Source organism: Lissotriton vulgaris, chromosome 8 (assembly GCF_964263255.1).
Source record: "Lissotriton vulgaris chromosome 8, aLisVul1.2, whole genome shotgun sequence".
Classification (NCBI taxonomy): Eukaryota; Metazoa; Chordata; class Amphibia; order Caudata; family Salamandridae; genus Lissotriton; species Lissotriton vulgaris.
The window spans coordinates 153,055,496-153,077,754 of record NC_141696.1 but is presented as its reverse complement, the minus strand read 5'-3'; the positions used below and the strand labels follow the sequence as shown (position 1 = coordinate 153,077,754).

The 22,259-nt window shown below is 43.6% G+C and overlaps 24 non-coding genes across 24 annotated transcripts; all 24 read left to right on the top strand.

Moving 5' to 3' along the window:
• Positions 1 to 387: 387 nt before the first annotated feature.
• Positions 388 to 470, top strand: TRNAL-UAG (transfer RNA leucine (anticodon UAG)). The gene has a single exon. It is a non-coding gene; the product is annotated as a tRNA-Leu (tRNA).
• A 632-nt stretch (positions 471 to 1,102) lies between these two features.
• TRNAL-CAG (transfer RNA leucine (anticodon CAG)) lies at positions 1,103 to 1,185 on the top strand. The gene has a single exon. It is a non-coding gene; the product is annotated as a tRNA-Leu (tRNA).
• Positions 1,186 to 1,376: 191 nt separating this feature from the next.
• TRNAL-AAG (transfer RNA leucine (anticodon AAG)) lies at positions 1,377 to 1,459 on the top strand. The gene has a single exon. It is a non-coding gene; the product is annotated as a tRNA-Leu (tRNA).
• A 1,025-nt stretch (positions 1,460 to 2,484) lies between these two features.
• On the top strand, positions 2,485 to 2,567 carry TRNAL-UAG (transfer RNA leucine (anticodon UAG)). Its single transcript has one exon. It is a non-coding gene; the product is annotated as a tRNA-Leu (tRNA).
• Positions 2,568 to 4,579: 2,012 nt separating this feature from the next.
• TRNAL-UAG (transfer RNA leucine (anticodon UAG)) lies at positions 4,580 to 4,662 on the top strand. The gene has a single exon. It is a non-coding gene; the product is annotated as a tRNA-Leu (tRNA).
• Positions 4,663 to 5,294: 632 nt separating this feature from the next.
• TRNAL-CAG (transfer RNA leucine (anticodon CAG)) lies at positions 5,295 to 5,377 on the top strand. Its single transcript has one exon. It is a non-coding gene; the product is annotated as a tRNA-Leu (tRNA).
• A 191-nt stretch (positions 5,378 to 5,568) lies between these two features.
• Positions 5,569 to 5,651, top strand: TRNAL-AAG (transfer RNA leucine (anticodon AAG)). The gene has a single exon. It is a non-coding gene; the product is annotated as a tRNA-Leu (tRNA).
• Positions 5,652 to 6,675: 1,024 nt separating this feature from the next.
• TRNAL-UAG (transfer RNA leucine (anticodon UAG)) lies at positions 6,676 to 6,758 on the top strand. The gene has a single exon. It is a non-coding gene; the product is annotated as a tRNA-Leu (tRNA).
• A 1,181-nt stretch (positions 6,759 to 7,939) lies between these two features.
• Positions 7,940 to 8,022, top strand: TRNAL-AAG (transfer RNA leucine (anticodon AAG)). The gene has a single exon. It is a non-coding gene; the product is annotated as a tRNA-Leu (tRNA).
• Positions 8,023 to 9,046: 1,024 nt separating this feature from the next.
• On the top strand, positions 9,047 to 9,129 carry TRNAL-UAG (transfer RNA leucine (anticodon UAG)). Its single transcript has one exon. It is a non-coding gene; the product is annotated as a tRNA-Leu (tRNA).
• A 907-nt stretch (positions 9,130 to 10,036) lies between these two features.
• On the top strand, positions 10,037 to 10,119 carry TRNAL-AAG (transfer RNA leucine (anticodon AAG)). Its single transcript has one exon. It is a non-coding gene; the product is annotated as a tRNA-Leu (tRNA).
• Positions 10,120 to 11,142: 1,023 nt separating this feature from the next.
• TRNAL-UAG (transfer RNA leucine (anticodon UAG)) lies at positions 11,143 to 11,225 on the top strand. The gene has a single exon. It is a non-coding gene; the product is annotated as a tRNA-Leu (tRNA).
• A 632-nt stretch (positions 11,226 to 11,857) lies between these two features.
• On the top strand, positions 11,858 to 11,940 carry TRNAM-CAU (transfer RNA methionine (anticodon CAU)). Its single transcript has one exon. It is a non-coding gene; the product is annotated as a tRNA-Met (tRNA).
• Positions 11,941 to 12,131: 191 nt separating this feature from the next.
• Positions 12,132 to 12,214, top strand: TRNAL-AAG (transfer RNA leucine (anticodon AAG)). Its single transcript has one exon. It is a non-coding gene; the product is annotated as a tRNA-Leu (tRNA).
• A 1,024-nt stretch (positions 12,215 to 13,238) lies between these two features.
• TRNAL-UAG (transfer RNA leucine (anticodon UAG)) lies at positions 13,239 to 13,321 on the top strand. The gene has a single exon. It is a non-coding gene; the product is annotated as a tRNA-Leu (tRNA).
• Positions 13,322 to 14,228: 907 nt separating this feature from the next.
• On the top strand, positions 14,229 to 14,311 carry TRNAL-AAG (transfer RNA leucine (anticodon AAG)). Its single transcript has one exon. It is a non-coding gene; the product is annotated as a tRNA-Leu (tRNA).
• Positions 14,312 to 15,335: 1,024 nt separating this feature from the next.
• On the top strand, positions 15,336 to 15,418 carry TRNAL-UAG (transfer RNA leucine (anticodon UAG)). Its single transcript has one exon. It is a non-coding gene; the product is annotated as a tRNA-Leu (tRNA).
• Positions 15,419 to 16,050: 632 nt separating this feature from the next.
• Positions 16,051 to 16,133, top strand: TRNAL-CAG (transfer RNA leucine (anticodon CAG)). Its single transcript has one exon. It is a non-coding gene; the product is annotated as a tRNA-Leu (tRNA).
• A 191-nt stretch (positions 16,134 to 16,324) lies between these two features.
• Positions 16,325 to 16,407, top strand: TRNAL-AAG (transfer RNA leucine (anticodon AAG)). Its single transcript has one exon. It is a non-coding gene; the product is annotated as a tRNA-Leu (tRNA).
• Positions 16,408 to 17,430: 1,023 nt separating this feature from the next.
• On the top strand, positions 17,431 to 17,513 carry TRNAL-UAG (transfer RNA leucine (anticodon UAG)). Its single transcript has one exon. It is a non-coding gene; the product is annotated as a tRNA-Leu (tRNA).
• Positions 17,514 to 18,420: 907 nt separating this feature from the next.
• On the top strand, positions 18,421 to 18,503 carry TRNAL-AAG (transfer RNA leucine (anticodon AAG)). The gene has a single exon. It is a non-coding gene; the product is annotated as a tRNA-Leu (tRNA).
• A 1,024-nt stretch (positions 18,504 to 19,527) lies between these two features.
• Positions 19,528 to 19,610, top strand: TRNAL-UAG (transfer RNA leucine (anticodon UAG)). The gene has a single exon. It is a non-coding gene; the product is annotated as a tRNA-Leu (tRNA).
• A 632-nt stretch (positions 19,611 to 20,242) lies between these two features.
• On the top strand, positions 20,243 to 20,325 carry TRNAL-CAG (transfer RNA leucine (anticodon CAG)). Its single transcript has one exon. It is a non-coding gene; the product is annotated as a tRNA-Leu (tRNA).
• A 191-nt stretch (positions 20,326 to 20,516) lies between these two features.
• On the top strand, positions 20,517 to 20,599 carry TRNAL-AAG (transfer RNA leucine (anticodon AAG)). Its single transcript has one exon. It is a non-coding gene; the product is annotated as a tRNA-Leu (tRNA).
• Positions 20,600 to 22,259: the final 1,660 nt, after the last annotated feature.

Here is a 22,259-nt window from a genome sequence, read left to right as displayed (position 1 = left end):
CAAGGTCTGCTCTCTTGTATCCAGCAAGGATCTAGAAATCCTGCATGAATCTGCAAGGCACAATGACAGCATACATTTGCATAATATGCCCCACCTTCTGCCTTCCTACTTCCTGTGCAGTAGTTGTTTGTGTAGAGAGAGAGGTCGCATGCAAGGTAATTTTGTGAGTAGGATACAGGACCCTAAATAGCTGGTGAGAGGTATGAGGTATTCTAAAAGCATAAAAATTGTACACCTGTGAAATGAAATACTTTCACATGTGATCTTCTGTGTTTATTGTCCTGTGCATAAAGTTGCACCTTGTGTTTGAAGGTTTAAATTATTTCAGGCTTGCTTGGAGGCAGAAATTTCTGAGTGACTTTTATACATTTCTTAAGACTCTGCACTGTCAGGATGGCCGAGTGGTCTAAGGCGCTGTGTTTAGGCCGCAGTCTCCTCTGGAGGCGTGGGTTCGAATCCCACTTCTGACATGACTTTTGGAGATGTAATCTCCTTTTTCAGGTTAACATCTGATGGAAGTTGCATCTGTTGGTCTTCACCTGGGATGTGATTCCGTCATCATCTAGTCAAGAGAGCTGGGGTTTCTCATATATTTCGGTTGTATAAAGTCTTGCTGACAAAGTGCAGTCCTTACTATATGAGCATAGGACCCATGTAAGAGATCATCTGGAAGAGTCATGCTCTTGTATGCCCTTGCCAGACAGGCCATGCAAATATGGAAGAATGCCTAGCATCTGGTAGACAGTTGGACTCCAGCACACTTACGGCAATTTCCTCAGGGCTGTGATCAGGGGCTGCTTATATTTGCGTATTCCACCCTATGTTGTGACATTGAAATTCCTTGTTGAATTTGCTTTAGCTATCCAAGAGGTGGCTGTTGACTCAATTTTAAAGCAGCTTTGGGCCGTTCAAGTGGCTGGTTAATAGCACTTTCTCATTGTACGCCTTAAAGGTCTAAAGAGTTCTTCATAGGTACTGCTCTCTATGGATTGTTCAAAGATCTGTTGGAAGTACTTATAATAGGATAAATAAATTGAGGGCATGCCTTTTCGGTACCCCACTTGCATGGCTGTCTGGCCTGTGGAAGGTTCCACAAATGCAAGTCAGGATGGCCGAGTGGTTTAAGGTGCTGCGTTCAGATCGCAGTCTCTTCTGGAGGCGTGGGTTCAAATCCCACTTCTGACAATTGTGTGTTTACTCTACTTTTTTCTTGAGAGAGAAAAAATCAGATCATTTCCCTCACATGGGCTTATATGGTTGTCTACTTGGAAAAATGCAGTGAGTTTTTTTCTTGCTCTAGCCACTAATGACCTAAGTTGTGCGCTTTTTTTGGTTCACAATATCTTTCCCTCTCTGTAGATGATCAAGCAAATGTGGTCAGGATGGCCGAGTGGTCTAAGGCGCTGCGTTAAGGCCGCAGTCTCTCCTGGAGGCGTGGGTTCGAATCCCACTTCTGACAAAACTTTAAGTCCATTTTGTTTTTGAGTTCTTTTAGAATCTCAGCTAAAAATTGGCAGTGCATATAATATCTGAATAAGTAACAAACTTCAGTTTCAACTGCAAATTAATTTGCCCAATTCTGTCTTCAAGCTCGTATAATATTCTTCTAGCACTCGTGGTGTTTCATGTGTTTTTTGGGGGGTGCTTAAAAAGTCCCTTTTATTAATGAAATGGGTTACATTCAGTCTTGTGATATTTTTGGTTTCCAATAAGTAGATTGTTAATTTTATGTAACCTCATTTTCTAATGCTCCATTCAAGAGATGTTTCCACTATGAAATGCAGAGCAAGGGGAAAGAGCACAAGTGATAGAGCGAGTGAGTGAGAAGGGGTGTTGAGGAAGGAGAGAATGAAACAAAGACAGAGTGAGTGAACGGCAGGTAGGCCTAGAAGAGGAGACTAGAAGTGAAGGCGACATACTTTTCCCTGCTTTTTGACCTCCCACCCATCCCAAACCGACCACAAACGTACCATCTATGCAACGTTGGTATGCAGAAATTCACGCCTCAGCCAGTGAGGGTAAGTCCCAGGCCAGGGGCTAGAGAGCAAAAGACTGCATGTGCTCAGACGTTCCCTGCTAGGGACAGTTGATCTGAAACAAGGTCTGCTCTCTTGCATCCAGCAAGGATCTAGAAATCCTGCATGAATCTGCAAGGCACAATGACAGCATACATTTGCATAATATGCCCCACCTTCTGCCTTCCTACTTCCTGTGCAGTAGTTGTTTGTGTAGAGAGAGAGGTCGCATGCAAGGTAATTTTGTGAGTAGGATACAGGACCCTAAATAGCTGGTGAGAGGTATGAGGTATTCTAAAAGCATAAAAATTGTACACCTGTGAAATGAAATACTTTCACATGTGATCTTCTGTGTTTATTGTCCTGTGCATAAAGTTGCACCTTGTGTTTGAAGGTTTAAATTATTTCAGGCTTGCTTGGAGGCAGAAATTTCTGAGTGACTTTTATACATTTCTTAAGACTCTGCACTGTCAGGATGGCCGAGTGGTCTAAGGCGCTGTGTTTAGGCCGCAGTCTCCTCTGGAGGCGTGGGTTCGAATCCCACTTCTGACATGACTTTTGGAGATGTAATCTCCTTTTTCAGGTTAACATCTGATGGAAGTTGCATCTGTTGGTCTTCACCTGGGATGTGATTCCGTCATCATCTAGTCAAGAGAGCTGGGGTTTCTCATATATTTCGGTTGTATAAAGTCTTGCTGACAAAGTGCAGTCCTTACTATATGAGCATAGGACCCATGTAAGAGATCATCTGGAAGAGTCATGCTCTTGTATGCCCTGGCCAGACAGGCCATGCAAATATGGAAGAATGCCTAGCATCTGGTAGACAGTTGGACTCCAGCACACTTACGGCAATTTCCTCAGGGCTGTGATCAGGGGCTGCTTATATTTGCGTATTCCACCCTATGTTGTGACATTGAAATTCCTTGTTGAATTTGCTTTAGCTATCCAAGAGGTGGCTGTTGACTCAATTTCAAAGCAGCTTTGGGCCGTTCAAGTGGCTGGTTAATAGCACTTTCTCATTGTACGCCTTAAAGGTCTAAAGAGTTCTTCATAGGTACTGCTCTCTATGGATTGTTCAAAGATCTGTTGGAAGTACTTATAATAGGATAAATAAATTGAGGGCATGCCTTTTCGGTACCCCACTTGCATGGCTGTCTGGCCAGTGGAAGGTTCCACAAATGCAAGTCAGGGTGGCAGAGATGCCTAAGGTGCTGCGTTCAGGTCGCAGTCTCTTCTGGAGGCGTGGATTCAAATCCCACTTCTGACAATTGTGTGTTTACTCTACTTTTTTCTTGAGAGAGAAAAAATCAGATCATTTCCCTCACATGGGCCTATATGGTTGTCTACTTGGAAAAGTGCAGTGAGTTTTTTTCTTGCTCTAGCCACTCATGACCTAAGATGTGTGCTTTTTTTGGTTCACAATATCTTTCCCTCTCTGTAGATGATCAAGCAACATGTGGTCAGGATGGCCGAGTGGTCTAAGGCGCTGCGTTAAGGCCGCAGTCTCTCCTGGAGGCGTGGGTTGAATCCCACTTCTGACAAAACTTTAAGTCCATTTTGTCTCTGAGTTCTTTTAGAATCTCAGCTAAAAATTGGCAGTGCATATAATATCTGAATAAGTAACAAACTTCAGTTTCAACTGCAAATTAATTTGCCCAATTCTGTCTTCAAGCTCGTATAATATTCTTCTAGCACTCGTGGTGTTTTATGTGTTTTTTGGGGGGTGCTTAAAAAGTCCCTTTATTAATGAAATGGGTTACATTCAGTCTTGTGATATTTTTGGTTTCCAATAAGTAGATTGTTAATTTTATGTAACCTCATTTTCTAATGCTCCATTCAAGAGATGTTTCCACTATGAAATGCAGAGCAAGGGGAAAGAGCACAAGTGATAGAGCGAGTGAGTGAGAAGGGGTGTTGAGGAAGGAGAGAATGAAACAAAGACAGAGTGAGTGAACGGCAGGTAGGCCTAGAAGAGGAGACTAGAAGTGAAGGCGACATACTTTTCCCTGCTTTTGACCTCCCACCCATCCCAAACCGACCACAAACGTACCATCTATGCAACGTTGGTATGCAGAAATTCACGCCTCAGCCAGTGAGGGTGAGTCCCAGGCCAGGGGCTAGAGAGCAAAAGACTGCATGTGCTCAGACGTTCCCTGCTAGGGACAGTTGATCTGAAACAAGGTCTGCACTCTTGTATCCAGCAAGGATCTAGAAATCCTGCATGAATCTGCAAGGCACAATGACAGCAAACATTTGCATAATATGCCCCACCTTCTGCCTTCCTACTTCCTGTGCAGTAGTTGTTTGTGTAGAGAGAGAGGTCGCAGGCAAGGTAATTTTGTGAGTCGGATACAGGACCCTAAAAAGCTGGTGAGAGGTATGAGGTATTCTAAAAGCATAAAAATTGTACACCTGTGAAATGAAATGCTTTCACATGTGATCTTCTGTGTATATTGTCCTGTGCATAAAGTTGCACCTTGTGTTTGAAGGTTTAAATTATTTCAGGCTTGCACGGAGGCAGAAATTTCTGAGTGACTTTTATACATTTCTTAAGACTCTGCTCTGTCAGGATGGCCGAGTGGTCTAAGGCGCTGTGTTTAGGCCGCAGTCTCCTCTGGAGGCGCGGGTTCGAATCCCACTTCTGACATGACTTTTGGAGATGTAATCTCCTTTTTCAGGTTAACATCTGATGGAAGTTGCATCTGTTGGTCTTCACCTGGGATGTGATTCCGTCCTCATCTAGTCAAGAGAGCTGGGGTTTCTCATATATTTCGGTTGTATAAAGTCTTGCTGACAAAGTGCAGTCCTTACTATATGAGCATAGGACCCATGTAAGAGCTCATCTGGAAGAGTCATGCTCTTGTATGCCCTGGCCAGACAGGCCATGCAAATATGGAAGAATGCCTAGCATCTGGTAGACAGTTGGACTCCAGCACACTTACGGCAATTTCCTCAGGGTTGTGATCAGGGGCTGCTTAGATTTGCGTATTCCACCCTATGTTGTGACATTGAAATTCCTTGTTGAATTTGCTTTAGCTAGCCAAGAGGTGGCTGTTGACTCAATTTCAAAGCAGCTTTGGGCCGCTCAAGTGGCTGGTTAATAGCACTTTCTCTTTGTACGCCTTAAAGGTCTTAAGAGTTCTTCATAGGTACTGCTCTCTATGGATTGTTCAAAGATCTGTTGGAAGTACTTATAATAGGATAAATAAATTGAGGGCATGCCTTTTCGGTACCCCACTTGCATGGCTGTCTGGCCTGTGGAAGGTTCCACAAATGCAAGTCAGGATGGCCGAGTGGTCTAAGGCGCTGCGTTCAGATCGCAGTCTCTTCTGGAGGCGTGGGTTCAAATCCCACTTCTGACAATTGTGTGTTTACTCTACTTTTTTCTTGAGAGAGAAAAAATCAGATCATTTCCCTCACATGGGCTTATATGGTTGTCTACTTGGAAAAGTGCAGTGAGTTTTTTTCTTGCTCTAGCCACTAATGACCTAAGTTGTGTGCTTTTTTTGGTTCACAATATCATTCCCTCTCTGTAGATGCTCAAGCAAATGTGGTCAGGATGGCCGAGTGGTCTAAGGCGCTGCGTTAAGGCCGCAGTCTCTCCTGGAGGCGTGGGTTCGAATCCCACTTCTGACAAAACTTTAAGTCCATTTTGTCTCTGAGTTCTTTTAGAATCTCAGCTAAAAATTGGCAGTGCATATAATATCTGAATAAGTAACAAACTTCAGTTTCAACTGCAAATTAATTTGCCCAATTCTGTCTTCAAGCTCGTATAATATTCTTCTAGCACTCGTGGTGTTTTATGTGTTTTTTGGGGGGTGCTTAAAAAGTCCCTTTTATTAATGAAATGGGTTACATTCAGTCTTGTGATATTTTTGGTTTCCAATAAGTAGATTGTTAATTTTATGTAACCTCATTTTCTAATGCTCCATTCAAGAGATGTTTCCACTATGAAATGCAGAGCAAGGGGAAAGAGCACAAGTGATAGAGCGAGTGAGTGAGAAGGGGTGTTGAGGAAGGAGAGAATGAAACAAAGACAGAGTGAGTGAATGGCAGGTAGGCCTAGAAGAGGAGACTAGAAGTGAAGGCGACATACTTTTCCCTGCTTTTGACCTCCCACCCATCCCAAACCGACCACAAACGTACCATCTATGCAACGTTGGTATGCAGAAATTCACGCCTCAGCCAGTGAGGGTAAGTCCCAGGCTAGGGGCTAGAGAGCAAAAGACTGCATGTGCTCAGACGTTCCCTGCTAGGGACAGTTGATCTGAAACAAGGTCTGCTCTCTTGTATCCAGCAAGGATCTAGAAATCCTGCATGAATCTGCAAGGCACAATGACAGCATACATTTGCATAATATGCCCCACCTTCTGCCTTCCTACTTCCTGTGCAGTAGTTGTTTGTGTAGAGAGAGAGGTCGCATGCAAGGTAATTTTGTGAGTAGGATACAGGACCCTAAATAGCTGGTGAGAGGTATGAGGTATTCTAAAAGCATAAAAATTGTACACCTGTGAAATGAAATACTTTCACATGTGATCTTCTGTGTTTATTGTCCTGTGCATAAAGTTGCACCTTGTGTTTGAAGGTTTAAATTATTTCAGGCTTGCTTGGAGGCAGAAATTTCTGAGTGACTTTTATACATTTCTTAAGACTCTGCACTGTCAGGATGGCCGAGTGGTCTAAGGCGCTGTGTTTAGGCCGCAGTCTCCTCTGGAGGCGTGGGTTCGAATCCCACTTCTGACATGACTTTTGGAGATGTAATCTCCTTTTTCAGGTTAACATCTGATGGAAGTTGCATCTGTTGGTCTTCACCTGGGATGTGATTCCGTCATCATCTAGTCAAGAGAGCTGGGGTTTCTCATATATTTCGGTTGTATAAAGTCTTGCTGACAAAGTGCAGTCCTTACTATATGAGCATAGGACCCATGTAAGAGATCATCTGGAAGAGTCATGCTCTTGTATGCCCTGGCCAGACAGGCCATGCAAATATGGAAGAATGCCTAGCATCTGGTAGACAGTTGGACTCCAGCACACTTACGGCAATTTCCTCAGGGCTGTGATCAGGGGCTGCTTATATTTGCGTATTCCACCCTATGTTGTGACATTGAAATTCCTTGTTGAATTTGCTTTAGCTATCCAAGAGGTGGCTGTTGACTCAATTTCAAAGCAGCTTTGGGCCGTTCAAGTGGCTGGTTAATAGCACTTTCTCATTGTACGCCTTAAAGGTCTAAAGAGTTCTTCATAGGTACTGCTCTCTATGGATTGTTCAAAGATCTGTTGGAAGTACTTATAATAGGATAAATAAATTGAGGGCATGCCTTTTCGGTACCCCACTTGCATGGCTGTCTGGCCTGTGGAAGGTTCCACAAATGCAAGTCAGGATGGCAGAGATGCCTAAGGCGCTGCGTTCAGGTCGCAGTCTCTTCTGGAGGCGTGGGTTCAAATCCCACTTCTGACAATTGTGTGTTTACTCTACTTTTTTCTTGAGAGAGAAAAAATCAGATCATTTCCCTCACATGGGCTTATATGGTTGTCTACTTGGAAAAGTGCAGTGAGTTTTTTTCTTGCTCTAGCCACTAATGACCTATGTTGTGTGCTTTTTTTGGTTCACAATATCTTTCCCTCTCTGTAGATGCTCAAGCAACATGTGGTCAGGATGGCCGAGTGGTCTAAGGCGCTGCGTTCAGATCGCACTCTTTTCTGGAGGCGTGGGTTCAAATCCCACTTCTGACAATTGTGTGTTTACTCTACTTTTTTCTTGAGAGAGAAAAAATCAGATCATTTCCCTCACATGGGCTTATATGGTTGTCTACTTGGAAAAGTGCAGTGAGTTTTTTTCTTGCTCTAGCCACTAATGACCTAAGTTGTGTGCTTTTTTTGGTTCACAATATCTTTCCCTCTCTGTAGATGCTCAAGCAAATGTGGTCAGGATGGCCGAGTGGTCTAAGGCGCTGCGTTAAGGCCGCAGTCTCTCCTGGAGGCGTGGGTTCGAATCCCACTTCTGACAAAACTTTAAGTCCATTTTGTCTCTGAGTTCTTTTAGAATCTCAGCTAAAAATTGGCAGTGCATATAATATCTGAATAAGTAACAAACTTCAGTTTCAACTGCAAATTAATTTGCCCAATTCTGTCTTCAAGCTCGTATAATATTCTTCCAGCACTCGTGGTGTTTTATGTGTTTTTCGGGGGGTGCTTAAAAAGTCCCTTTTATTAATGAAATGGGTTACATTCAGTCTTGTGATATTTTTGGTTTCCAATAAGTAGATTGTTAATTTTATGTAACCTCATTTTCTAATGCTCCATTCAAGAGATGTTTCCACTATGAAATGCAGAGCAAGGGGAAAGAGCACAAGTGATAGAGCGAGTGAGTGAGAAGGGGTGTTGAGGAAGGAGAGAATGAAACAAAGACAGAGTGAGTGAACGGCAGGTAGGCCTAGAAGAGGAGACTAGAAGTGAAGGCGACATACTTTTCCCTGCTTTTGACCTCCCACCCATCCCAAACCGACCACAAACGTACCATCTATGCAACGTTGGTATGCAGAAATTCACGCCTCAGCCAGTGAGGGTAAGTCCCAGGCCAGGGGCTAGAGAGCAAAAGACTGCATGTGCTCAGACGTTCCCTGCTAGGGACAGTTGATCTGAAACAAGGTCTGCTCTCTTGTATCCACCAAGGATCTAGAAATCCTGCATGTATCTGCAAGGCACAATGACAGCATACATTTGCATAATATGCCCCACCTTCTGCCTTCCTACTTCCTGTGCAGTAGTTGTTTGTGTAGAGAGAGAGGTCGCATGCAAGGTAATTTTGTGAGTAGGATACAGGACCCTAAATAGCTGGTGAGAGGTATGAGGTATTCTAAAAGCATAAAAATTGTACACCTGTGAAATGAAATACTTTCACATGTGATCTTCTGTGTTTATTGTCCTGTGCATAAAGTTGCACCTTGTGTTTGAAGGTTTAAATTATTTCAGGCTTGCTTGGAGGCAGAAATTTCTGAGTGACTTTTATACATTTCTTAAGACTCTGCACTGTCAGGATGGCCGAGTGGTCTAAAGCGCTGTGTTTAGGCCGCAGTCTCCTCTGGAGGCGTGGGTTCGAATCCCACTTCTGACATGACTTTTGGAGATGTAATCTCCTTTTTCAGGTTAACATCTGATGGAAGTTGCATCTGTTGGTCTTCACCTGGGATGTGATTCCGTCATCATCTAGTCAAGAGAGCTGGGGTTTCTCATATATTTCGGTTGTATAAAGTCTTGCTGACAAAGTGCAGTCCTTACTATATGAGCATAGGACCCATGTAAGAGATCATCTGGAAGAGTCATGCTCTTGTATGCCCTGGCCAGACAGGCCATGCAAATATGGAAGAATGCCTAGCATCTGGTAGACAGTTGGACTCCAGCACACTTACGGCAATTTCCTCAGGGCTGTGATCAGGGGCTGCTTATATTTGCGTATTCCACCCTATGTTGTGACATTGAAATTCCTTGTTGAATTTGCTTTAGCTATCCAAGAGGTGGCTGTTGACTCAATTTCAAAGCAGCTTTGGGCCGTTCAAGTGGCTGGTTAATAGCACTTTCTCATTGTACGCCTTAAAGGTCTAAAGAGTTCTTCATAGGTACTGCTCTCTATGGATTGTTCAAAGATCTGTTGGAAGTACTTATAATAGGATAAATAAATTGAGGGCATGCCTTTTCGGTACCCCACTTGCATGGCTGTCTGGCCTGTGGAAGGTTCCACAAATGCAAGTCAGGATGGCAGAGATGCCTAAGGCGCTGCGTTCAGGTCGCAGTCTCTTCTGGAGGCGTGGGTTCAAATCCCACTTCTGACAATTGTGTGTTTACTCTACTTTTTTCTTGAGAGAGAAAAAATCAGATCATTTCCCTCACATGGGCCTATATGGTTGTCTACTTGGAAAAGTGCAGTGAGTTTTTTTCTTGCTCTAGCCACTCATGACCTAAGATGTGTGCTTTTTTTGGTTCACAATATCTTTCCCTCTCTGTAGATGATCAAGCAACATGTGGTCAGGATGGCCGAGTGGTCTAAGGCACTGCGTTAAGGCCGCAGTCTCTCCTGGAGGCGTGGGTTCGAATCCCACTTCTGACAAAACTTTAAGTCCATTTTGTCTCTGAGTTCTTTTAGAATCTCAGCTAAAAATTGGCAGTGCATATAATATCTGAATAAGTAACAAACTTCAGTTTCAACTGCAAATTAATTTGCCCAATTCTGTCTTCAAGCTCGTATAATATTCTTCTAGCACTCGTGCTGTTTTATGTGTTTTTTGGGGGGTGCTTAAAAAGTCCCTTTATTAATGAAATGGGTTACATTCAGTCTTGTGATATTTTTGGTTTCCAATAAGTAGATTGTTAATTTTATGTAACCTCATTTTCTAATGCTCCATTCAAGAGATGTTTCCACTATGAAATGCAGAGCAAGGGGAAAGAGCACAAGTGATAGAGCGAGTGAGTGAGAAGGGGTGTTGAGGAAGGAGAGAATGAAACAAAGACAGAGTGAGTGAACGGCAGGTAGGCCTAGAAGAGGAGACTAGAAGTGAAGGCGACATACTTTTCCCTGCTTTTGACCTCCCACCCATCCCAAACCGACCACAAACGTACCATCTATGCAACGTTGGTATGCAGAAATTCACGCCTCAGCCAGTGAGGGTGAGTCCCAGGCCAGGGGCTAGAGAGAAAAAGACTGCATGTGCTCAGACGTTCCCTGCTAGGGACAGTTGATCTGAAACAAGGTCTGCACTCTTGTATCCAGCAAGGATCTAGAAATCCTGCATGAATCTGCAAGGCACAATGACAGCACACATTTGCATAATATGCCCCACCTTCTGCCTTCCTACTTCCTGTGCAGTAGTTGTTTGTGTAGAGAGAGAGGTCGCAGGCAAGGTAATTTTGTGAGTCGGATACAGGACCCTAAAAAGCTGGTGAGAGGTATGAGGTATTCTAAAAGCATAAAAATTGTACACCTGTGAAATGAAATGCTTTCACATGTGATCTTCTGTGTTTATTGTCCTGTGCATAAAGTTGCACCTTGTGTTTGAAGGTTTAAATTATTTCAGGCTTGCATGGAGGCAGAAATTTCTGAGTGACTTTTATACATTTCTTAAGACTCTGCTCTGTCAGGATGGCCGAGTGGTCTAAGGCGCTGTGTTTAGGCCGCAGACTCCTCTGGAGACGTGGGTTCGAATCCCACTTCTGACATGACTTTTGGAGATGTAATCTCCTTTTTCAGGTTAACATCTGATGGAAGTTGCATCTGTTGGTCTTCACCTGGGATGTGATTCCGTCCTCATCTAGTCAAGAGAGCTGGGGTTTCTCATATATTTCGGTTGTATAAAGTCTTGCTGACAAAGTGCAGTCCTTACTATATGAGCATAGGACCCATGTAAGAGCTCATCTGGAAGAGTCATGCTCTTGTATGCCCTGGCCAGACAGGCCATGCAAATATGGAAGAATGCCTAGCATCTGGTAGACAGTTGGACTCCAGCACACTTACGGCAATTTCCTCAGGGTTGTGATCAGGGGCTGCTTAGATTTGCGTATTCCACCCTATGTTGTGACATTGAAATTCCTTGTTGAATTTGCTTTAGCTAGCCAAGAGGTGGCTGTTGACTCAATTTCAAAGCAGCTTTGGGCCGCTCAAGTGGCTGGTTAATAGCACTTTCTCTTTGTACGCCTTAAAGGTCTTAAGAGTTCTTCATAGGTACTGCTCTCTATGGATTGTTCAAAGATCTGTTGGAAGTACTTATAATAGGATAAATAAATTGAGGGCATGCCTTTTCGGTACCCCACTTGCATGGCTGTCTGGCCTGTGGAAGGTTCCACAAATGCAAGTCAGGATGGCCGAGTGGTCTAAGGCGCTGTGTTCATATCGCAGTCTCTTCTGGAGGCGTGGGTTCAAATCCCACTTCTGACAATTGTGTGTTTACTCTACTTTTTTCTTGAGAGAGAAAAAATCAGATCATTTCCCTCACATGGGCTTATATGGTTGTCTACTTGGAAAAGTGCAGTGAGTTTTTTTCTTGCTCTAGCCACTAATGACCTAAGTTGTGTGCTTTTTTTGGTTCACAATATCTTTCCCTCTCTGTAGATGATCAAGCAAATGTGGTCAGGATGGCCGAGTGGTCTAAGGCGCTGCGTTAAGGCCGCAGTCTCTCCTGGAGGCGTGGGTTCGAATCCCACTTCTGACAAAACTTTAAGTCCATTGTGTCTCTGAGTTCTTTTAGAATCTCAGCTAAAAATTGGCAGTGCATATAATATCTGAATAAGTAACAAACTTCAGTTTCAACTGCAAATTAATTTGCCCAATTCTGTCTTCAAGCTCGTATAATATTCTTCTAGCACTCGTGGTGTTTTATGTGTTTTTTGGGGGGTGCTTAAAAAGTCCCTTTTATTAATGAAATGGGTTACATTCAGTCTTGTGATATTTTTGGTTTCCAATAAGTAGATTGTTAATTTTATGTAACCTCATTTTCTAAAGCTCCATTCAAGAGATGTTTCCACTATGAAATGCAGAGCAAGGGGAAAGAGCACAAGTGATAGAGCGAGTGAGTGAGAAGGGGTGTTGAGGAAGGAGAGAATGAAACAAAGACAGAGTGAGTGAACGGCAGGTAGGCCTAGAAGAGGAGACTAGAAGTGAAGGCGACATACTTTTCCCTGCTTTTGACCTCCCACCCATCCCAAACCGACCACAAACGTACCATCTATGCAACGTTGGTATGCAGAAATTCACGCCTCAGCCAGTGAGGGTAAGTCCCAGGCCAGGGGCTAGAGAGCAAAAGACTGCATGTGCTCAGACGTTCCCTGCTAGGGACAGTTGATCTGAAACAAGGTCTGCTCTCTTGTATCCAGCAAGGATCTAGAAATCCTGCATGAATCTGCAAGGCACAATGACAGCATACATTTGCATAATATGCCCCACCTTCTGCCTTCCTACTTCCTGTGCAGTAGTTGTTTGTGTAGAGAGAGAGGTCGCATGCAAGGTAATTTTGTGAGTAGGATACAGGACCCTAAATAGCTGGTGAGAGGTATGAGGTATTCTAAAAGCATAAAAATTGTACACCTGTGAAATGAAATACTTTCACATGTGATCTTCTGTGTTTATTGTCCTGTGCATAAAGTTGCACCTTGTGTTTGAAGGTTTAAATTATTTCAGGCTTGCTTGGAGGCAGAAATTTCTGAGTGACTTTTATACATTTCTTAAGACTCTGCACTGTCAGGATGGCCGAGTGGTCTAAGGCGCTGTGTTTAGGCCGCAGTCTCCTCTGGAGGCGTGGGTTCGAATCCCACTTCTGACATGACTTTTGGAGATGTAATCTCCTTTTTCAGGTTAACATCTGATGGAAGTTGCATCTGTTGGTCTTCACCTGGGATGTGATTCCGTCATCATCTAGTCAAGAGAGCTGGGGTTTCTCATATATTTCGGTTGTATAAAGTCTTGCTGACAAAGTGCAGTCCTTACTATATGAGCATAGGACCCATGTAAGAGATCATCTGGAAGAGTCATGCTCTTGTATGCCCTGGCCAGACAGGCCATGCAAATATGGAAGAATGCCTAGCATCTGGTAGACAGTTGGACTCCAGCACACTTACGGCAATTTCCTCAGGGCTGTGATCAGGGGCTGCTTATATTTGCGTATTCCACCCTATGTTGTGACATTGAAATTCCTTGTTGAATTTGCTTTAGCTATCCAAGAGGTGGCTGTTGACTCAATTTCAAAGCAGCTTTGGTCCGTTCAAGTGGCTGGTTAATAGCACTTTCTCATTGTACGCCTTAAAGGTCTAAAGAGTTCTTCATAGGTACTGCTCTCTATGGATTGTTCAAAGATCTGTTGGAAGTACTTATAATAGGATAAATAAATTGAGGGCATGCCTTTTCGGTACCCCACTTGCATGGCTGTCTGGCCTGTGGAAGGTTCCACAAATGCAAGTCAGGATGGCAGAGATGCCTAAGGCGCTGCGTTCAGGTCGCAGTCTCTTCTGGAGGCGTGGGTTCAAATCCCACTTCTGACAATTGTGTGTTTACTCTACTTTTTTCTTGAGAGAGAAAAAATCAGATCATTTCCCTCACATGGGCCTATATGGTTGTCTACTTGGAAAAGTGCAGTGAGTTTTTTTCTTGCTCTAGCCACTCATGACCTAAGATGTGTGCTTTTTTTGGTTCACAATATCTTTCCCTCTCTGTAGATGATCAAGCAACATGTGGTCAGGATGGCCGAGTGGTCTAAGGCGCTGCGTTAAGGCCGCAGTCTCTCCTGGAGGCGTGGGTTCGAATCCCACTTCTGACAAAACTTTAAGTCCATTTTGTCTCTGAGTTCTTTTAGAATCTCAGCTAAAAATTGGCAGTGCATATAATATCTGAATAAGTAACAAACTTCAGTTTCAACTGCAAATTAATTTGCCCAATTCTGTCTTCAAGCTCGTATAATATTCTTCTAGCACTCGTGGTGTTTTATGTGTTTTTTGGGGGGTGCTTAAAAAGTCCCTTTTATTAATGAAATGGGTTACATTCAGTCTTGTGATATTTTTGGTTTCCAATAAGTAGATTGTTAATTTTATGTAACCTCATTTTCTAATGCTCCATTCAAGAGATGTTTCCACTATGAAATGCAGAGCAAGGGGAAAGAGCACAAGTGATAGAGCGAGTGAGTGAGAAGGGGTGTTGAGGAAGGAGAGAATGAAACAAAGACAGAGTGAGTGAACGGCAGGTAGGCCTAGAAGAGGAGACTAGAAGTGAAGGCGACATACTTTTCCCTGCTTTTGACCTCCCACCCATCCCAAACCGACCACAAACGTACCATCTATGCAACGTTGGTATGCAGAAATTCACGCCTCAGCCAGTGAGGGTGAGTCCCAGGCCAGGGGCTAGAGAGCAAAAGACTGCATGTGCTCAGACGTTCCCTGCTAGGGACAGTTGATCTGAAACAAGGTCTGCACTCTTGTATCCAGCAAGGATCTAGAAATCCTGCATGAATCTGCAAGGCACAATGACAGCACACATTTGCATAATATGCCCCACCTTCTGCCTTCCTACTTCCTGTGCAGTAGTTGTTTGTGTAGAGAGAGAGGTCGCAGGCAAGGTAATTTTGTGAGTCGGATACAGGACCCTAAAAAGCTGGTGAGAGGTATGAGGTATTCTAAAAGCATAAAAATTGTACACCTGTGAAATGAAATGCTTTCACCTGTGATCTTCTGTGTTTATTGTCCTGTGCATAAAGTTGCACCTTGTGTTTGAAGGTTTAAATTATTTCAGGCTTGCATGGAGGCAGAAATTTCTGAGTGACTTTTATACATTTCTTAAGACTCTGCTCTGTCAGGATGGCCGAGTGGTCTAAGGCGCTGTGTTTAGGCCGCAGTCTCCTCTGGAGGCGTGGGTTCGAATCCCACTTCTGACATGACTTTTGGAGATGTAATCTCCTTTTTCAGGTTAACATCTGATGGAAGTTGCATCTGTTGGTCTTCACCTGGGATGTGATTCCGTCCTCATCTAGTCAAGAGAGCTGGGGTTTCTCATATATTTCGGTTGTATAAAGTCTTGCTGACAAAGTGCAGTCCTTACTATATGAGCATAGGACCCATGTAAGAGCTCATCTGGAAGAGTCATGCTCTTGTATGCCCTGGCCAGACAGGCCAAGCAAATATGGAAGAATGCCTAGCATCTGGTAGACAGTTGGACTCCAGCACACTTACGGCAATTTCCTCAGGGTTGTGATCAGGGGCTGCTTAGATTTGCGTATTCCACCCTATGTTGTGACATTGAAATTCCTTGTTGAATTTGCTTTAGCTAGCCAAGAGGTGGCTGTTGACTCAATTTCAAAGCAGCTTTGGGCCGCTCAAGTGGCTGGTTAATAGCACTTTCTCTTTGTACGCCTTAAAGGTCTTAAGAGTTCTTCATTGGTACTGCTCTCTATGGATTGTTCAAAGATCTGTTGGAAGTACTTATAATAGGATAAATAAATTGAGGGCATGCCTTTTCGGTACCCCACTTGCATGGCTGTCTGGCCTGTGGAAGGTTCCACAAATGCAAGTCAGGATGGCCGAGTGGTCTAAGGCGCTGCGTTCAGATCGCAGTCTCTTCTGGAGGCGTGGGTTCAAATCCCACTTCTGACAATTGTGTGTTTACTCTACTTTTTTCTTGAGAGAGAAAAAATCAGATCATTTCCCTCACATGGGCTTATATGGTTGTCTACTTGGAAAAGTGCAGTGAGTTTTTTTCTTGCTCTAGCCACTAATGACCTAAGTTGTGTGCTTTTTTTGGTTCACAATATCTTTCCCTCTCTGTAGATGATCAAGCAAATGTGGTCAGGATGGCCGAGTGGTCTAAGGCGCTGCGTTAAGGCCGCAGTCTCTCCTGGAGGCGTGGGTTCGAATCCCACTTCTGACAAAACTTTAAGTCCATTGTGTCTCTGAGTTCTTTTAGAATCTCAGCTAAAAATTGGCAGTGCATATAATATCTGAATAAGTAACAAACTTCAGTTTCAACTGCAAATTAATTTGCCCAATTCTGTCTTCAAGCTCGTATAATATTCTTCTAGCACTCGTGGTGTTTTATGTGTTTTTTGGGGGGTGCTTAAAAAGTCCCTTTATTAATGAAATGGGTTACATTCAGTCTTGTGATATTTTTGGTTTCCAATAAGTAGATTGTTAATTTTATGTAACCTCATTTTCTAATGCTCCATTCAAGAGATGTTTCCACTATGAAATGCAGAGCAAGGGGAAAGAGCACAAGTGATAGAGCGAGTGAGTGAGAAGGGGTGTTGAGGAAGGAGAGAATGAAACAAAGACAGAGTGAGTGAACGGCAGGTAGGCCTAGAAGAGGAGACTAGAAGTGAAGGCGACATACTTTTCCCTGCTTTTGACCTCCCACCCATCCCAAACCGACCACAAACGTACCATCTATGCAACGTTGGTATGCAGAAATTCACGCCTCAGCCAGTGAGGGTGAGTCCCAGGCCAGGGGCTAGAGAGCAAAAGACTGCATGTGCTCAGACGTTCCCTGCTAGGGACAGTTGATCTGAAACAAGGTCTGCACTCTTGTATCCAGCAAGGATCTAGAAATCCTGCATGAATCTGCAAGGCACAATGACAGCAAACATTTGCATAATATGCCCCACCTTCTGCCTTCCTACTTCCTGTGCAGTAGTTGTTTGTGTAGAGAGAGAGGTCGCAGGCAAGGTAATTTTGTGAGTCGGATACAGGACCCTAAAAAGCTGGTGAGAGGTATGAGGTATTCTAAAAGCATAAAAATTGTACACCTGTGAAATGAAATGCTTTCACATGTGATCTTCTGTGTATATTGTCCTGTGCATAAAGTTGCACCTTGTGTTTGAAGGTTTAAATTATTTCAGGCTTGCTTGGAGGCAGAAATTTCTGAGTGACTTTTATACATTTCTTAAGACTCTGCACTGTCAGGATGGCCGAGTGGTCTAAGGCGCTGTGTTTAGGCCGCAGTCTCCTCTGGAGGCGTGGGTTCGAATCCCACTTCTGACATGACTTTTGGAGATGTAATCTCCTTTTTCAGGTTAACATCTGATGGAAGTTGCATCTGTTGGTCTTCACCTGGGATGTGATTCCGTCATCATCTAGTCAAGAGAGCTGGGGTTTCTCATATATTTCGGTTGTATAAAGTCTTGCTGACAAAGTGCAGTCCTTACTATATGAGCATAGGACCCATGTAAGAGATCATCTGGAAGAGTCATGCTCTTGTATGCCCTGGCCAGACAGGCCATGCAAATATGGAAGAATGCCTAGCATCTGGTAGACAGTTGGACTCCAGCACACTTACGGCAATTTCCTCAGGGCTGTGATCAGGGGCTGCTTATATTTGCGTATTCCACCCTATGTTGTGACATTGAAATTCCTTGTTGAATTTGCTTTAGCTATCCAAGAGGTGGCTGTTGACTCAATTTCAAAGCAGCTTTGGTCCGTTCAAGTGGCTGGTTAATAGCACTTTCTCATTGTACGCCTTAAAGGTCTAAACAGTTCTTCATAGGTACTGCTCTCTATGGATTGTTCAAAGATCTGTTGGAAGTACTTATAATAGGATAAATAAATTGAGGGCATGCCTTTTCGGTACCCCACTTGCATGGCTGTCTGGCCTGTGGAAGGTTCCACAAATGCAAGTCAGGATGGCAGAGATGCCTAAGGCGCTGCGTTCAGGTCGCAGTCTCTTCTGGAGGCGTGGGTTCAAATCCCACTTCTGACAATTGTGTGTTTACTCTACTTTTTTCTTGAGAGAGAAAAAATCAGATCATTTCCCTCACATGGGCCTATATGGTTGTCTACTTGGAAAAGTGCAGTGAGTTTTTTTCTTGCTCTAGCCACTCATGACCTAAGATGTGTGCTTTTTTTGGTTCACAATATCTTTCCCTCTCTGTAGATGATCAAGCAACATGTGGTCAGGATGGCCGAGTGGTCTAAGGCGCTGCGTTAAGGCCGCAGTCTCTCCTGGAGGCGTGGGTTCGAATCCCACTTCTGACAAAACTTTAAGTCCATTTTGTCTCTGAGTTCTTTTAGAATCTCAGCTAAAAATTGGCAGTGCATATAATATCTGAATAAGTAACAAACTTCAGTTTCAACTGCAAATTAATTTGCCCAATTCTGTCTTCAAGCTCGTATAATATTCTTCTAGCACTCGTGGTGTTTTATGTGTTTTTTGGGGGGTGCTTAAAAAGTCCCTTTTATTAATGAAATGGGTTACATTCAGTCTTGTGATATTTTTGGTTTCCAATAAGTAGATTGTTAATTTTATGTAACCTCATTTTCTAATGCTCCATTCAAGAGATGTTTCCACTATGAAATGCAGAGCAAGGGGAAAGAGCACAAGTGATAGAGCGAGTGAGTGAGAAGGGGTGTTGAGGAAGGAGAGAATGAAACAAAGACAGAGTGAGTGAACGGCAGGTAGGCCTAGAAGAGGAGACTAGAAGTGAAGGCGACATACTTTTCCCTGCTTTTGACCTCCCACCCATCCCAAACCGACCACAAACGTACCATCTATGCAACGTTGGTATGCAGAAATTCACGCCTCAGCCAGTGAGGGTGAGTCCCAGGCCAGGGGCTAGAGAGCAAAAGACTGCATGTGCTCAGACGTTCCCTGCTAGGGACAGTTGATCTGAAACAAGGTCTGCACTCTTGTATCCAGCAAGGATCTAGAAATCCTGCATGAATCTGCAAGGCACAATGACAGCACACATTTGCATAATATGCCCCACCTTCTGCCTTCCTACTTCCTGTGCAGTAGTTGTTTGTGTAGAGAGAGAGGTCGCAGGCAAGGTAATTTTGTGAGTCGGATACAGGACCCTAAAAAGCTGGTGAGAGGTATGAGGTATTCTAAAAGCATAAAAATTGTACACCTGTGAAATGAAATGCTTTCACCTGTGATCTTCTGTGTTTATTGTCCTGTGCATAAAGTTGCACCTTGTGTTTGAAGGTTTAAATTATTTCAGGCTTGCATGGAGGCAGAAATTTCTGAGTGACTTTTATACATTTCTTAAGACTCTGCTCTGTCAGGATGGCCGAGTGGTCTAAGGCGCTGTGTTTAGGCCGCAGTCTCCTCTGGAGGCGTGGGTTCGAATCCCACTTCTGACATGACTTTTGGAGATGTAATCTCCTTTTTCAGGTTAACATCTGATGGAAGTTGCATCTGTTGGTCTTCACCTGGGATGTGATTCCGTCCTCATCTAGTCAAGAGAGCTGGGGTTTCTCATATATTTCGGTTGTATAAAGTCTTGCTGACAAAGTGCAGTCCTTACTATATGAGCATAGGACCCATGTAAGAGCTCATCTGGAAGAGTCATGCTCTTGTATGCCCTGGCCAGACAGGCCATGCAAATATGGAAGAATGCCTAGCATCTGGTAGACAGTTGGACTCCAGCACACTTACGGCAATTTCCTCAGGGTTGTGATCAGGGGCTGCTTAGATTTGCGTATTCCACCCTATGTTGTGACATTGAAATTCCTTGTTGAATTTGCTTTAGCTAGCCAAGAGGTGGCTGTTGACTCAATTTCAAAGCAGCTTTGGGCCGCTCAAGTGGCTGGTTAATAGCACTTTCTCTTTGTACGCCTTAAAGGTCTTAAGAGTTCTTCATTGGTACTGCTCTCTATGGATTGTTCAAAGATCTGTTGGAAGTACTTATAATAGGATAAATAAATTGAGGGCATGCCTTTTCGGTACCCCACTTGCATGGCTGTCTGGCCTGTGGAAGGTTCCACAAATGCAAGTCAGGATGGCCGAGTGGTCTAAGGCGCTGCGTTCAGATCGCAGTCTCTTCTGGAGGCGTGGGTTCAAATCCCACTTCTGACAATTGTGTGTTTACTCTACTTTTTTCTTGAGAGAGAAAAAATCAGATCATTTCCCTCACATGGGCTTATATGGTTGTCTACTTGGAAAAGTGCAGTGAGTTTTTTTCTTGCTCTAGCCACTAATGACCTAAGTTGTGTGCTTTTTTTGGTTCACAATATCTTTCCCTCTCTGTAGATGATCAAGCAAATGTGGTCAGGATGGCCGAGTGGTCTAAGGCGCTGCGTTAAGGCCGCAGTCTCTCCTGGAGGCGTGGGTTCGAATCCCACTTCTGACAAAACTTTAAGTCCATTTTGTCTCTGAGTTCTTTTAGAATCTCAGCTAAAAATTGGCAGTGCATATAATATCTGAATGAGTAACAAACTTCAGTTTCAACTGCAAATTAATTTGCCCAATTCTGTCTTCAAGCTCGTATAATATTCTTCTAGCACTCGTGGTGTTTTATGTGTTTTTTGGGGGGTGCTTAAAAAGTCCCTTTTATTAATGAAATGGGTTACATTCAGTCTTGTGATATTTTTGGTTTCCAATAAGTAGATTGTTAATTTTATGTAACCTCATTTTCTAATGCTCCATTCAAGAGATGTTTCCACTATGAAATGCAGAGCAAGGGGAAAGAGCACAAGTGATAGAGCGAGTGAGGGAGAAGGGGTGTTGAGGAAGGAGAGAATGAAACAAAGACAGAGTGAGTGAACGGCAGGTATGCCTAGAAGAGGAGACTAGAAGTGAAGGCGACATACTTTTCCCTGCTTTTGACCTCCCACCCATCCCAAACCGACCACAAACGTACCATCTATGCAACGTTGGTATGCAGAAATTCACGCCTCAGCCAGTGAGGGTGAGTCCCAGGCCAGGGGCTAGAGAGCAAAAGACTGCATGTGCTCAGACGTTCCCTGCTAGGGACAGTTGATCTGAAACAAGGTCTGCACTCTTGTATCCAGCAAGGATCTAGAAATCCTGCATGAATCTGCAAGGCACAATGACAGCACACATTTGCATAATATGCCCCACCTTCTGCCTTCCTACTTCCTGTGCAGTAGTTGTTTGTGTAGAGAGAGAGGTCGCAGGCAAGGTAATTTTGTGAGTCGGATACAGGACCCTAAAAAAAGCTGGTGAGAGGTATGAGGTATTCTAAAAGCATAAAAATTGTACACCTGTGAAATGAAATGCTTTCACATGTGCTCTTCTGTGTTTATTGTCCTGTGCATAAAGTTGCACCTTGTGTTTGAAGGTTTAAATTATTTCAGGCTTGCTTGGAGGCAGAAATTTCTGAGTGACTTTTATACATTTCTTAAGACTCTGCACTGTCAGGATGGCCGAGTGGTCTAAAGCGCTGTATTTAGGCCGCAGTCTCCTCTGGAGGCGTGGGTTCGAATCCCACTTCTGACATGACTTTTAGAGATGTAATCTCCTTTTTCAGGTTAACATCTGATGGAAGTTGCATCTGTTGGTCTTCACCTGGGATGTGATTCCGTGCTCATCTAGTCAAGAGAGCTGGGGTTTCTCATATATTTCGGTTGTATAAAGTCTTGCTGACAAAGTGCAGTCCTTACTACATGAGCATAGGACCCATGTAAGAGCTCATCTGGAAGAGTCATGCTCTTGTATGCCCTGGCCAGACAGGCCATGCAAATATGGAAGAATGCCTAGCATCTGGTAGACAGTTGGACTCCAGCACACTTACGGCAATTTCCTCAGGGCTGTGATCAGGGGCTGCTTAGATTTGCGTATTCCACCCTATGTTGTGACATTGAAATTCCTTGTTGAATTTGCTTTAGCTAGCCAAGAGGTGGCTGTTGACTCAATTTTAAAGCAGCTTTGGGCCTTTCAAGTGGCTGGTTAATAGCACTTTCTCTTTGTACGCCTTAAAGGTCTAAAGAGTTCTTCATAGGTACTGCTCTCTATGGATTGTTCAAAGATCTGTTGGAAGTACTTATAAT